Source organism: Rattus norvegicus, chromosome 11 (genome assembly GCF_021556685.1).
Source record: "Rattus norvegicus strain SHRSP/BbbUtx chromosome 11, alternate assembly SHRSP_T2T, whole genome shotgun sequence".
Taxonomy (NCBI): Eukaryota; Metazoa; Chordata; class Mammalia; order Rodentia; family Muridae; genus Rattus; species Rattus norvegicus.
The window spans coordinates 52945085-52959841 of NC_141544.1; positions in this window are offsets into that span (position 1 = coordinate 52945085).

Genomic DNA, 14757 nt, shown 5'->3' on the forward strand with positions numbered 1-14757 from the left:
TCTACTTGTGATCTCCTTTTCATGTCTTCAAGATAGTTTAAAGCTGAATTTATCTTTGCAATAAGCACTTACACTGGGATAGAAAGTACCTATTGGTATCAAAAGCTTAAGTAGAGAGCATCAGCAGCTCACTTGCAGAGGCAGAAAATGAACACAAGCAGGGAGACTACTCAGGTAAGCTCTTACTAAAGAGACAAACGTGTTCAACTCGAATTACACAGCTCATGACTTGCAAGGCAAGGATAAACCCTTCTTATATTTTCAGGAGAAAATGGCGATAACATATTATCTGATGTTGGAAAGCATTTCTGGTTTTGCAGAATATCCCGTTAGCTGACAAATTGAGAAAAATAGCAAAGAAAGGAAAGGAGTTACTTTTCCGACATAGTAAAGATTTGATATTTGTACTTGAGCAGTTAATGAAAGGAAAACGATTAAAATAGAAATATCAATCATGAGCAAGGAATATGATTATTTCTTCCTGTTTATTTTCAAATAGAATGTGAATCGGGTTAGAAGCATTTTCACAAACAATTTATTTCTCTCATGTTAAAAACATCACACTATTTCATCTTCTTCCTCACATAGTCACATGGTTTATTGACAGTTACAGAGGAATAGTATCATCATAAATGGTGTTCATGAGAGTGGGAAATGTAATAATTATTCTAAGGAGTGGTAAACTTAGAACAAAATCTCTGCTCTACAATTATACAGATATATCTATATAAATTAAAAAAGAAACATAAAGACTTGTTAAATATCTACTGTAGAATTATTTCCTTTGAATATTTGTTTGCTATAATATAGTTTGCATGTAAAACTACACACATATATGCATGCACGCTAATATATACATTGGTTCTATAAATATTGAACAATATTTGAGGCCAGGAACTCCTTTAGTTCTAGAGTAACTATTTTAAGAGCAGAACAATTTAGAGTCATTAAATACTTCCTTGGCAATGTAAAATCCAGTGTGTGTGTGTGTGTGTGTGTGTGTGTGTGTACACTTTTAAGGGTGGAGAATTTACTTTGACTCATCATTTCTGTGGGTTTAAACCATGGTAGCTTAATCCAACCAACCTGCCTGGACAGAAGACCAGGAAACAAAGAGAGGACAAAGTACCACCTGTAGTCTCTAGGTAGGTTATTTTTCCTAAAGTATATTATCTCCCATAACAGGGCCACTCTTAAGGGACAAAGCATTTAACACTTGACACTATTGGTGAGATATATTTGCATTCATTTTTAGCATTATACTCTGGTTCTTTAAGGGTATGTAGGAATGGTTTATTTGTGGATCCCAATGCCTAGATCAATGGATATGAATTTAGTTCAGCTTCCCAAAGTTTCCTGGTGGAGGTCAAGATACTCTATTAATGATGACTCACTTGTAACTGAGAACTTTTGAGATTTAAAAGCAGCAAGAGGAATTTCTACATGTTGGACAACCTCATGAAACAGGATTACCACTGGGTAAGATGGGCTTAGAGGCCACTTTTTCTCTTACTTTTGTGACTTATAATATAATGACATTATTTCTCCTGATCCCTTCTTCCTTCCAATCCACCCATATGCCTTTCACCACACGTATTTATTTTTAGAGAAATATCAAACTAGAATTATCTTCATTTTAAAATTTTTCTTTACATAATATACATACTGATTTGACCACATTATTTTTATTACTTTTTATTGGATTTTTATTTACATTTTATCCCCTTTCCCCTCCAGAAACCCACTATCCCAGCCCCAAAGCCTCTGCTTCTATGACTGTGCTCTCTTACCCATCCACCCACTCCCTCCCAGCTTTATGACCTGGCCTTCTCCTCCATTTGGGAATTTAGTTTTGACAGGACCAAGAGTCTCTCTTCCCATTGATGCCCAACAAGGCCATCCTCTGCTGCATATGCAGAAGGAGCCATAGGTTCATCCCCGTGTTCCCTTGGGATGATAGTTTAGTCTCTGGGTACTCTGGAGGGTCTGATTGGTTGATAATCTTTGAAGGAGTTTGCTACTCAATAAGAAGAACCACATTAATTTTAATATTGGTATTCTATATTCAAAAGTGAACATATATCAGGCTGCTGTCAGCATGCAATTCTTGGCATCAGCAATATTGCCTGGGTTTGGTGACTGTATGCAAATGGGCTGGATCTCCTGAGAGGCTCTGCCAGAGAATGACAAAAACAGAGACAAATGCTTGCAGTTAACCATTGAACTGAGAACAGGGTTCCCATTGGAGGAGTTAGGAAATGATTTGAAGGAGCTGAAAGAGTTTACAACCCCATAAGAACAATACCAACCAGCCAGAGCTCCAAGTGACTAAACCATCATCAAAAGAGTCCACATGGACAGACCCATGGCTCAAGCTGCACATGCAGCAGAGTATGGCCTTGTTGGGCACCAAAAGGAGAAGAAACCCTTGGTCCTGCCAAGGCTAGACCCCCCAGTGTAGGGGAATAAAAGGGTGGGGAGGCAGAAAGTGGTGAGTGGTTGGGTGAGGGAAAGAGGATAACATTTGAAAAGTAAATAAAAAGTATCCAATAAGAAAAAAGTGAACATATTTGCCAATATGGATTTAAAGAAGTAATTTCTGTTAGGTAAAGTCATAGAAATGTGCAGTGGAATTCACCTTGTTTAGTGTTCCTATAATGAGAGGAAGTGATCTTTGAAACAGTCAGAGGCCAAATAAGGGCATTAGAGGTAGATATTTTCCAAACAGGAAAGAATAAAAAACTATAATTGAGGTCTCCTGGTCCTTTGAGATTGCATCTTTGACCTCTAAAACTCTGAGGGAACAGTTTATGTTGCTTAATGTGCAACCTTTGGTCTTAGAGAATCTAGGTACACTTATATGATTAGTATCAAGATAATTCAGTAGTAAGAAACATGTTTAAGTGATTTGCTATATTGTTTTAGGAATTCTTATTTTCTTCCATAATATTTAAAATAAATATTACATAATTAATTTACATAATGTAAAATATTTCAAAATATAAATAAATAATTTACATTATTTCTCATTTTCACTTAATTAGGACATGGCCTTTCTCTTTCTTGAATGTGAATTAAAAAGAAAAATAATTTAACAATATAAACAAAGATGTCGAAAGTGTTTGTTTTTATGTTAAAATTATATTAATCTTATGTAGGCATTCTGCATTACACAATGCACATTGGTTTCCTAAACACAATTAACATTCACTTAAAACTAAGAGTAAGACTATGATGCAGAGAAAATACATTATTATCTTGATTAAGTCAAGTGAAACTCTTAATTTTCACTATAAAGGGAATTAAATCAAATCCAATCTCAACTCTAATTTATCATTTATTCAACACCATCGATTAGGTAAAATATAATCATATAAAATCAAAAATTCATTTATAGTGCAGGGACTTTGTGAATTTTAAGTAAACTGAATTTGAAATCCTGTTTTCTAACAGAAAACAATGATTATTTTCTTTACTGTCAGTTTTAATTTACTTAAACACAGCAAAATATTTTATAAGTAAATTAAATTGTCTGGGGAGAAAGTACACAGAAAGCACAGAAAAACCTTGACAAGAATAAAAAGAAAAAGTAGTGAAAAGCTTATTTATAAACATTTGAAAGCATTAAGAGAATGTTTGGTTTATAAAAATGACATTGACTTTGGAAATTTTAGACCTATACTCCTAAAGTACATTGCCACTTATATTTACTTATTATTTAAAATGTAGAATTTGTGGCACTTTGCTTAGTCTGGATTATTTCCATCAATAATATTTTCTAGTTCTGCTCCTTTACTACAATTTTATCATTTCATTTTCTTGACAACTATATACTGTTCCACAGTGTTTATAGGAAAAAAATCCATTATACTTTAATTAATTGAGTGACGTTTAGTTTTTATTCCCATTTTTTAGTGATTGTGAATAGAGTGATGATGATATAGTTAAATAAATGTCTATAGAGTATTGGGTAGAGGTCCGGCAAAGGTATGATCAAGTCATGTGGTTGCTCCAGTTTTAAATGATTATGAATCCTGTACATTGGTTAAAAAAGGGATCAACAGACAGGAAGAAGAATTTTTAAAAGGAAAAAATAGATCTGAAGAACTAAACTACCAGTTACCTGCCAATATGATTAGGTGATCACGTAGCCCCGCTCCTACTGCAGCACTCCAATCAGTGGCCTCTGAGTGAGAAAGAATAACTAAGAGTCAATCATTTTCCTGGTGTAATCTAAGCTCAGGAGGTCTGTCCTAAATACATATACATATAAAAAACAGAAAGTGAACTTAGGAGGTTCAATTTGTAAAGATATACATATGTATGGATGTATGGATGTATGTATTAAACAATAATAATTAGAATAAAAGAATTTATGAACTTTAGAAAAAATGGAAGTGGGAAGAGGAGAAGTTTAAGGGAGCCAAGAGAAAGTTAAAAACAATGTAAGTACAGTATTTTTGCATGATAACTTAAAAAATTAAAAATTAAAACTGATAGAAGTGATGAGCAAATCATCTCTCACACAGACACATCATCACAGCGGTTAAACAACGTGTATAGGTCTCACCAACTTTCTTGAACAACTTAAATTCATTTGTTTTAATAAATGTAATTTTTATCATTTCTTTTATAACAAAAGAGTGGTTAAAATAATATGCAAATAACAAATAAAAAGCCAAAAAATTAGAGTAACAAATTAAACATAAAATTAAAAAACAAAACAAAACAGTGCTACAGAAGAATTCAGAAAAAACTATGTAAATATTATATCTCATATCTATCTGAATTATATACATTCCAATTGATGAATTTTTGAATATATGGTGTCATTGATCTACTATTTTCCAATAGGAGCCACAATATAACATAGTGTCAAGTCCAGTGGTATAAAAAAATGTGTTATTTACTTATATCAATGTTATTTGAAATTAAAGGAGATTGCTGTCTCTAACTCCTCTGTGAATTGTGCTGTTTCCCTAAAAGGTCTGTGTATGCTCATGCAACTTGGGATATGTAAATTGTTCTGTAATAATATTTTCTTAATTTATCTTAAATTTCTTAAATTGAGAAATATATGTTCACTTGACCTACAGCTGAAGATACTATGGCAGAATCTGTTGTGGCAAAGGACTTCCTTCAAACCAAGTGACAGACTACAGCATGAAAAAAATATTTTTACCAAATGAGCCTCTGATTTAAATCTAAACATAAAAAGTTCTTTAAAATCTTGGACATCAAAAACAAACAAGCAAGTTAATAAATGGAGTACTAACTTCTTAAGTTCTTTGTATATATTAGATATTAGCCCTCTATCAGATGCAAGATTGGTAAAGATCTTTCCCAATCTGTTGGTGACCATTTTGTCCTACTGACAGTTTCTTTGACTTACAGAAGCTTTGCAATTTTATGAAGTCACTTTTGTCAATTCTTGATCTTAGAGCACAAGCCATTGGTCTCTGTTCAGTAAATTTTCCCCTGTGCCCATGCGTTAGAGGCTCTTTCGACTCTAACAGTAAATTCTCCAAAGAGGAAAAATAATTGGCCAAGAATCATTTAAAGATATGTTCAACCTCTGCCCAATTCCAGCCTCGACAAGAGTAGCAGATACCTGGTAGGAGAATAGGAAAATACACAACTGAGGTATAATACTGACAGGCTGCTCTTTTTGTTGTGTGAACCCTTGAACTCAGGAGTCAGGGTCCTCCACCTAGACTGGATTCAACACCAGTCTTTTATAAAATCATAGAAGAAAGTTGGATTACAAAGTCCCAAAGGGGGTGGGTAAATGCTTCTCTATTTCCCTGTGCCAATCAGACCCAGATTTGGAACAGAAAAAAAAAAGTTAACTAAACAATCTCAAACATAAAAGTTTTACAGCAAGCATGGTTTTATATATATCCTGACCATGAGTTTCCGGTGAGCTCATAGGCAGCAGTATTGCGACTACAAAGTCAGTATCAGTATGGTTTCATAAAAGGGCAAACATAAGGTCATACTGCTGACCCTGCAGTCTTTATAATTTTTGGACCCCATCAGTCTGTCGACAAAAACATCCTCACTTAACCTGTATGGAGAATTTCTAGGTGGCTGCAACCATTGTCCTAGAACCCAAGGAACCCATTGCTAACTTGTTGAGAAATATCCATTTGATATTCCTTCTTAAAATTTTTAATAAAAAATGTCCTGCTTTTATTATGCAGAATTGAGACGAAGACTGGGAAAACAACTACAGACTTACTAATCTCTGCCGGTGGCTCTAGGTTCCTTTCATTTCCACATTGAGCAAGTGACTGTAACATACGTTTTCTTGAATTCATGAACAGCCTTCACTGTTAAATCATTCCTAACATCTAATTTATGGATATCAAGCAGACTCTTACAAGGTCTTGCCAGGTCACCAAATATTGGTTTTATCAAGGCAGGAAGATAGAGAAGGAACAGTAAATGGATAAAAAGAATGATAAGTACTAAGAATAATTGCAGAAATGACATCATGAAGTGCTTGCGCCAAGGAAGCAGGTCTTGGAACCTCTTGGTACTCACACTGGAGCCCACAAGAGGCCACAGCCTCAAGTTCTGAAACATGGTACCTTGTCATCAGGTGTCCCAAGCATCTCCAGCTTAATATAGGGTGCTCCAACAAATATCAGGGATATGTGAATCAAAAGGATATTTTGAGATTTCCTCTTACACGTGTCAGAATAGCAAAGATCAGTTTTTAAAATAACTGCTCAGATTGGCAAACAAGTAGAGTAAACATGTCACTTATCAATTGCTGAAGGGATTGTAAACGTCTACACCAACAATTCACATCAACATGGTGGATCCTCAGGAAGATGGGAGTCAGCATACCTCGATTCATCTATACAACTATTGGACAAATACTTAAGGGATGCTTCATCCTACTGCAAAGATAGTTGCTCAACCTTGTATAAAACTATTTGTCCATTAATGTATGAATGATAAAGGAAAGACATGTTACATTTATACAATGAAACAACACAAAGTCATGAAACGTACAGATAAATGGATAAAATTAGACAGTGTCATTCCCAATGGAGATATTCCACACCCAGAAAGAGAAGTATGTTTTGCAATTTATTTTATTTCATTTCATTAATATTATTTAAATACCCACTTCTTTCCCAAGGAGAGATAAACAGACTGTGGATTCAGATGGGAGAGGAGTCATGGATGATCTGAAAGGGGGGGGGAGGGAAAACATAATAAATGTATTACATGAAAAAAATCTACTTTTTAATTAAAGACAAATAGAAAATAGTATAACATATTCAATCATTGCCATACACTGAGTAAATTTTGAAGGCATTTAAACATTAAAAAGAGAGATCTAAGGGTTCGCAATTTTACTTTAATTCTTCTCTTGCAGTTAAAGTACTATTAAATCATTGCACTACAAAGATTGTTCCAGTAAAAGGTGGAAGATGATCTGTCAAGGACTTTTTTATGTGTGTTAGCTTTTTGCTTGCATGTATGTTTGTACGAGGCTCAGAAAGGCAAGAAGAGTGCCATAGCTCCAGGAATTGGAGTCAAGGAAGGTGGATTCTGAGAACCAAATCCTAATTTGCAGCAAAAACCGCAAGCATCCTTAACTTCTGAGCTATTTTTTCAGCCCAAAGATAGGAGATCTTCTAAAGCATTATTCAACTTCTGTCACTTGCTTCTCTTCCTTTTGCCTAAAAAGTGAAGTAAAATAATGCTTACTTGATTGATTTACACATCTACTTTATAATTTACTGCTGCAATTGATTTCATACCACAATTGGCTTTTGTACTCATTCATCCTAGGAAGTCAAAATAACCCTGAAAGCACTAGATGAGAGAATATGATGGCATATTTATTTTAACCTGACTCTCAGGTGTTTATCAAAATAGGCCATAGAAAGTGTAAAAAAATTGTAAAATTTTAAAATTTAACACTTCTAAATTTTGCAAATATTTACCTACATAAATTAGTATTCTTTTATAAAGATTCTTTTCTGAGTGGTGGTGATATATTCCTTTAATGCCAGCATTCTGGAGGCAGAGGAACAAAGGCAGACCTCTGAGTTCAAAGTTCAAGGCTAGGGTGGTCTACAGAGTGAGGTCCAGGACTGTCAGGGCTACAAAGAGAAATCCTGTCTTGATAAACATAAATAAATAAAAAAATAAATGAATAAATAAATAAATGGGAGAACGAAAGTGAAAAATTATTGCTAACATAATTTACAACTTTTACAATTGTCCATTGATATCATGAATGTTTACCAAACTATACATGTTTGTTAAAAATCACCAAAATTGATATAAATCTTTTTATTTATTATAGATGATTTATCATCTATTTGATCTATGATACAATATTGACATAAAAATGTAGAAAGGTCAATGTCCTGCTGTTCTTACATTCAGGGAATCTCTTAAATGATTATAGCAGGGAAGATAACTAAGAATGCTATGGAGCTGGGTTATCCATGTAGTTTAAATCCCTCATGTAAACCAAATGTTCACATAATGACCTAGGTTCTGAGTGTCGCATATATAGCCTTTCCATGGAGGATCATTCACTTGGAAAACGTACTGATAGTTGCTCCAACATGATTCCCCTTGAAGAAATTATGCTAAGTAACACAAATCTATCAAAACACTTATGCAGCTCTCTATGAGTCAATGAAATGAAATAACCAGAATAAAAAAAGTGAAGCCAGAAAACATAGTACACCCGGGATAATATGGTGGTCAGTGAGTTGATTGAACAGTTATTGTTACTGACTGGTTATATTCTTTTAATATAGGTGTGTGTGTGTGTGTGTGTGTGTGTGTGTGTGTGTGTATGTTTGTTTTGTGTGTTTTGAGTGCATGTGTTGGAGGAAAACTTTATATACTAGCATTACATTTTCATAGCTCTTGAATAGCCAAGAAATTTTATAAATTTAACATTGAATGAATCTTGTCAATCAATTAATAAATAAATAATATAAATAAAATCTAAAAATATATTTTTACTAAGAATAGTCTAACCGAAAGTCATTGTGGTATATTATCATTTCTTTAAAAATTAGAAATATTCAAAAATGTACTATTTACATTTAAGATCAGGACTGCTCCCTGAAGCCATGTTGATGATCTTGGTCCATGCTGCAGTCAGAAACCATGTGGAGTCCAGGATTTGTGCTAAGGCTGGCTGATATGGACAAGAAAGTTTCTTTTCCTGTGAAATCATTGATTGTGATTGATTGTGGCTTCACGGCTGAGAATGAGAAACTTGAAGGCTTCTATGGCAACAATGCTTCCTCCCTTCAAACGAGAAAAACTGTTAGGAGAGGAAAAGTCTGGATAGGAAGCTGTTGAATAGAATTTTTAAAAATGTAATAAAGATGCTAAGTGTACCTCTTTGAAGTCAATGGCTTCTGGCAGAGGTAGGAAGATTGGGAAGGAACTTTGTCTTTAATGGAATAACTTCTCAGATTTAGCCGTTCTCCAATGTGTATGTAGGCTACATATGCTGGATTGATGTATTTTTCTCTTTTGGATGTAATTTTCTCTTTATTTCAAGAGTGGGAGGGTGAACATAAGAGGAACAGAAAGTGAATGTGATTGGGGTATATTGTCTGAAATTCTCAAAGAATTAGTAAAAATATTATATTAGGGAAAAAAGAAACTACTGTGGGTAAAAGTATGCATTTCACTCATCTCGCAATGTATATTAAAAAGAATAAATGAAAATTATGTCACATTCTTCAAACTCTTGAATTTATATGTTCTATAATATAGATTATTGTACTACATTGGTGATAATAACAGTCAGGAGTTTTCTCTCAAAATTTTATCCACTAGACTATATGTCCCAAAATAAATATTTAATTCCATTATAATTAACATGTCTTATAAAATGTGACTATTCCTTGCAAGCTTACATTCTAGGTAGATTTGTTTTTTTTCCTTTTTTCTTTTTGCTTTTTTTATACATTAATTCACAGAACAGTCACGTTGAATAAAAAAAAACAACAACAAAACACAATTCGAAAAGTCACACTACTGAAAATTAAGCTATGCCCTCTATTGATTCAGGAAGCTCTTGGCTTAACATTTAACATTTTCAACTTGATGTAACAAAATAAGCGTTCAATAATATATTCACCTATAAAGAGAACTATGTGATTTCAATTACACTGAAGCCAAGTGAGGGCAATTGAATGGTAATTAGTGATTTTCAAGGTTAAGTACCTTACACTTCCAACCCAGTGTTGACAGTATGATAACAGCTATTGTGGATGGAAATTCGAGGTGATTTAGACCTATAAAATAGGCTAGTAATTAATGAATAAGTAAATTACCTATAATTTAAATCACCTAATTTCTGTAACATTCAATATTTGGTTTAGGTATTGCTCATTTTATATTTGACTGATTATACTTCTTCATAAAGAATTTACAGATTTATTCAGAGAGAATAATGTCCATAATTAATAATTTAACCCATATATAACACTATCTTTAGTTTTGTATTGTTCTTTCTTAGTAATAGAAAGATGATAACTTACTTCTCAGTATACTGGTGGTATGTCTAGGGTCTAATTGAGAACTTCACTCAACAATAACACCTTAACTAACTAGAGAACTAACTGTAGGTTTTATGTATTTCCTAAATCTTTTCTTAAATAGCTTGTAAGTGCTATGAACACATTAGAATACTTTCTTATTACAGAGTCTTAGATGCAGTCTCCAGAACTGTTTGTGTTCCACAACTCACGTCAGTGGCTCACAACTGTTTTTATAGGACTCTAAGACAGCTAGAGTCCTATAAGTCCCTCCACAGGCACCCTGACACATGTGGCATTTATGCAAACACACACACACACACACACACACACACACACACACACACATACAAACACACACACTTTGCATGCACAAATGCATTGAATTGATAATAATTATTTAGTTATTTGTTCTACACATCTTGAATTTTGAATCCCATGAGTGATATGTCTACATAGAAATTCATCAATCCATTGTGTTTCATATGCCTCATAAAACATTTGAAAGATCAAATGCCTAACTTTTTTTAATGACTTTAAATAAGTGAATTTTTCTGAATTTTTTTGTGTGGTTACACAGTTAGTAACCCACACACAAATCCACCATGCTGCATCGTCGTAAAAGTAAAATGGCTTTGAAATGTTTCAAAGGTTTTCTTTTTTCTTAAAAATCATTCAGTTCAGTGTTTCCATTAGAAAAAAGAAAGTTTAGGAGCTAGAATATAGCTCACTTGCTCTGATTCAGGCTCAATTCCTAGATCCCAAATTGTAGCTTACGCTAGTTCAAAGGGACCCAAAGCCCTCCACATCTTCTGTGAGGAACACAAACATACATTCAAGCATAACAGTCCTAAAAGAAAAGAAAATAAGCAAATAAATAATTTATACACCATTTCTTTGATCATCAAAGAGACATTTACATCATATTTACTATACTTTTTCCCCCACACTGAGTGTTTATAGTAACTTTGAACAGCAGATCACAGTATACACACAAAATACTGACTATATAAAGAAAAATGATATCATGGCATGATGAAACATATCCATAATTAAAAAGGGGTATTGGAAGAGAAATCTGAAATTATAAAGCATTCTCAAAAAAAGATAGGGAAAACTATTCTCAAAAATAAAAGAACTTCTGGGGGAATCACCATCCCTGATCTCAAGGTGTAATACAGAGCAATAGTGAGAAAAGAACTGAATGGTATTGGTACAGAGACAGGCAGGTAGATCAATGGAATTAAATTGAAGACCCAGAAATGAACCCACACACCTAAGGTCACCTGATCCTTGACAAAGAATCCAAAATTATCCAGTGAAAAAAATAACAGTGTTTCCAACAAATGGCACTGGTTCAACTGGCTATTGGTGTGTAGAAGAATGCAAATTGATCCACGCTTATCTTCTTGTACAAAGCTCAAGTCCAAGTGGATCAGGACCTCCACAAAACCATCCCATTATATTTCTTCCCGCTTTTCTTCGTTAATGGGCTTTCCTCTAAAACTATTGTTATTGCATGCATGTGAGCATTAGCACTTACCAAGCAAAGGCTATCCAATATGACCACCAGAGTCTTGTTAGCAACAGCAAGATTGGGCTATAACAATTTTATTGAGAATGACCAATACAAGTATAGTTGTCTGGATACAAAGATATTTGCAAACTTTACAGATTATCATCTGAGAACCATTTCCTGCCATGTCTCCATGCTCTCATGATGAAGTGGTTTAAATAGATTGGTCCCCCATACACTCATGTGTTTGAATGCTTGGCCCATGGGAAGTAGCACAATTAGGAGGCTTGAGAACTCTATGCTCAAGCTTCACCAGATGTAGAATCAGTCCCCTCATGGCTGTCTATACAAGGTAGTCTTTTCCTCACTGCCTTTGAATCAGGATATAGAACACTCAGTTCTGTCTTTAGCACTATGTCTGCCTCAATGCTGCCATGATTGCTTCCCTGCTCCTTGTTATGATGATAATGGACTGAACTTGTGAAACTGTAAACCAACCCCAATGTTGTCCTTTAAGAGTTATCTTGGTCACAGTGTTTCTTCACAGCACTGAAAGCCAAACAGAGACACATAACTTATAAGGGAAGACACAGAGGAATGCAAAGTGGCCTTTGTCTTTCACGGCCTGACAGTGTTGTTCTTTTGGAAACTGGAAGGCACAATGTAACCTAGGAGTCATGTATTCTAATGGGACAAACCTATGACAAATGCCTCTGAAGGCAGATGGGCCAAGTCAAATTCATGGTTCTCCGCACATGCATATATGTAAAAGTACATACACAAATATTACTAAATATAACCTGTTCCGTCTGTGTGTTACTTGTTTTTATGTTTTTATGTTGAGTTGATCATTTGGCACAGAGAACACAGCCATGAGAAAGACGACCTCTACTCTCCTTCCTCAGTTTAGTTCTTTGTGTAGGACCCATGCGTTCTGACTTTTCATTCACTTTTCATGCTCATCAATATGAGCTTTGTTCAATTTCTGTATGGGTAGTCATTTTGGTGAGATATTTCAGATATAGCTTATGATAATAATAAGAGACAACATATCACACCAGACCTCTTTATTTTCTGACTCTTATAATATCTCTACCATTTTCTGTAATGCTCCCTAAGCCTTAGGTCTAAGAGTTTTTTATAGATGTATCCACTGAGACTAGGACCCACAAGCCTGCAATTCCATTGCTTGTGTTTTAATTTAGTGGTCTTCATATGCTGCAAAGAGAAGTTTATCCGATAAATGGAAAACAGTTGCCTTATCTGTGGCTATAAAGTCAAGCAGTGCAAGTAATTAGCAGTTGTGGATTTTCCTCCAATAACTATAAATTTACTAAACTGAGTAGTTAGCTTTATAGAACAAAGACTTGGTTTTCTATTGGTAAGTGAGTTTTGTTCAATTAGAAAACTGTTGTTTACCACCAAACTATGTGTGTCAATACTGTACCCTAGGGTTAACACATTATGCTGTTCATTAATATGGTCCATAGTCATTAAAGATTGTTAGAAATTTTTGTTGCCTTTCTCCTCTGAAAGCTCACATGGTGCTTCTGGTACCATAAAAGCTAGTTCTTCGAGAGAGCATTGGGTTTGATTACAGCTCACGGGTCTTTAGTCCAAATAACAGAAGTTCGTGGCTTTCAGGAATAAAGATTTGTCTTCCACTTCTGAAGGAAAGTCAAGGGCAAAGCCATAGACTAAATGTTCTGAGAGTACTTTTGATAGCCTTTGCCAACAGCTCTAAAGAGGAATTCTCCTGTCTGATATAGGGGTTTGTTAGATAATCCTTATCTCTTGATTGGAGCATTGTCAGCATAGACAGTGTTTATGTATATTTATACGTAGAATTTCATGTACTATTTTTATATAAATAATTAATGATATGACTCCTTGTGGTTTTTCCAGATATATTTATTGTTATTAAATTCATTTCCCTTCTTCTCCTGTTTTTACTGCCCTCCTTCTCCATAATACCCTCTTTCCCATTTCCCTGATCTGATCACTTGTATCCTGTTATTGTCTACTAACTAATTGAAAACACATTAATAATATATTATCTTTAATTTCTCTTGATTGATTTCTTGATGCAAAGATATTTTATCTGGCCTTTGTGTTGTTCATAAATATATATAAATCAAATTTCAGAAGTCTTTATTATTTTCTTGATAATTGATCAGTTTTAACATTTTATCATTTTCCAATTCTAACAAAAAACACCCAAAATGTTCATTTATAATTAATAATTATAAGCGATTAAGATATTCTCTTTATTTGGACAAATATCAGGAACCTCATCAATACATACATAATATCTGTGTAATACTATATTAAGATAAGTCTTATGCTCAAATTGCCCAATGAATATAATGCTAAAAGAAGATAATTTTAAAAAGATTGAACCACTTACTAAAACTTCACTCAGGATATATAGACAGTAGTATCTTTTTTTTTCTTTTCTTTTTTAGGAGTTGGGGACCGAACCCAGGGCCTTGCACTTGCTAGGCAAGCGCTCTACCACTGAGCTAAATCCCCAACCCGACAGTAGTATCTTTTAATAGCAGTGGACAAATGTAATCAAAAATTGTCTTATAAGCCTGAAAGAAGTAATTTTTAAAAAAAGGTTTAATGGATAAAAAAGTTTGTTTTTTGCATAGTTGAAAATGATCTGGAGTTTTCATTTTATAAATCATTACAAAG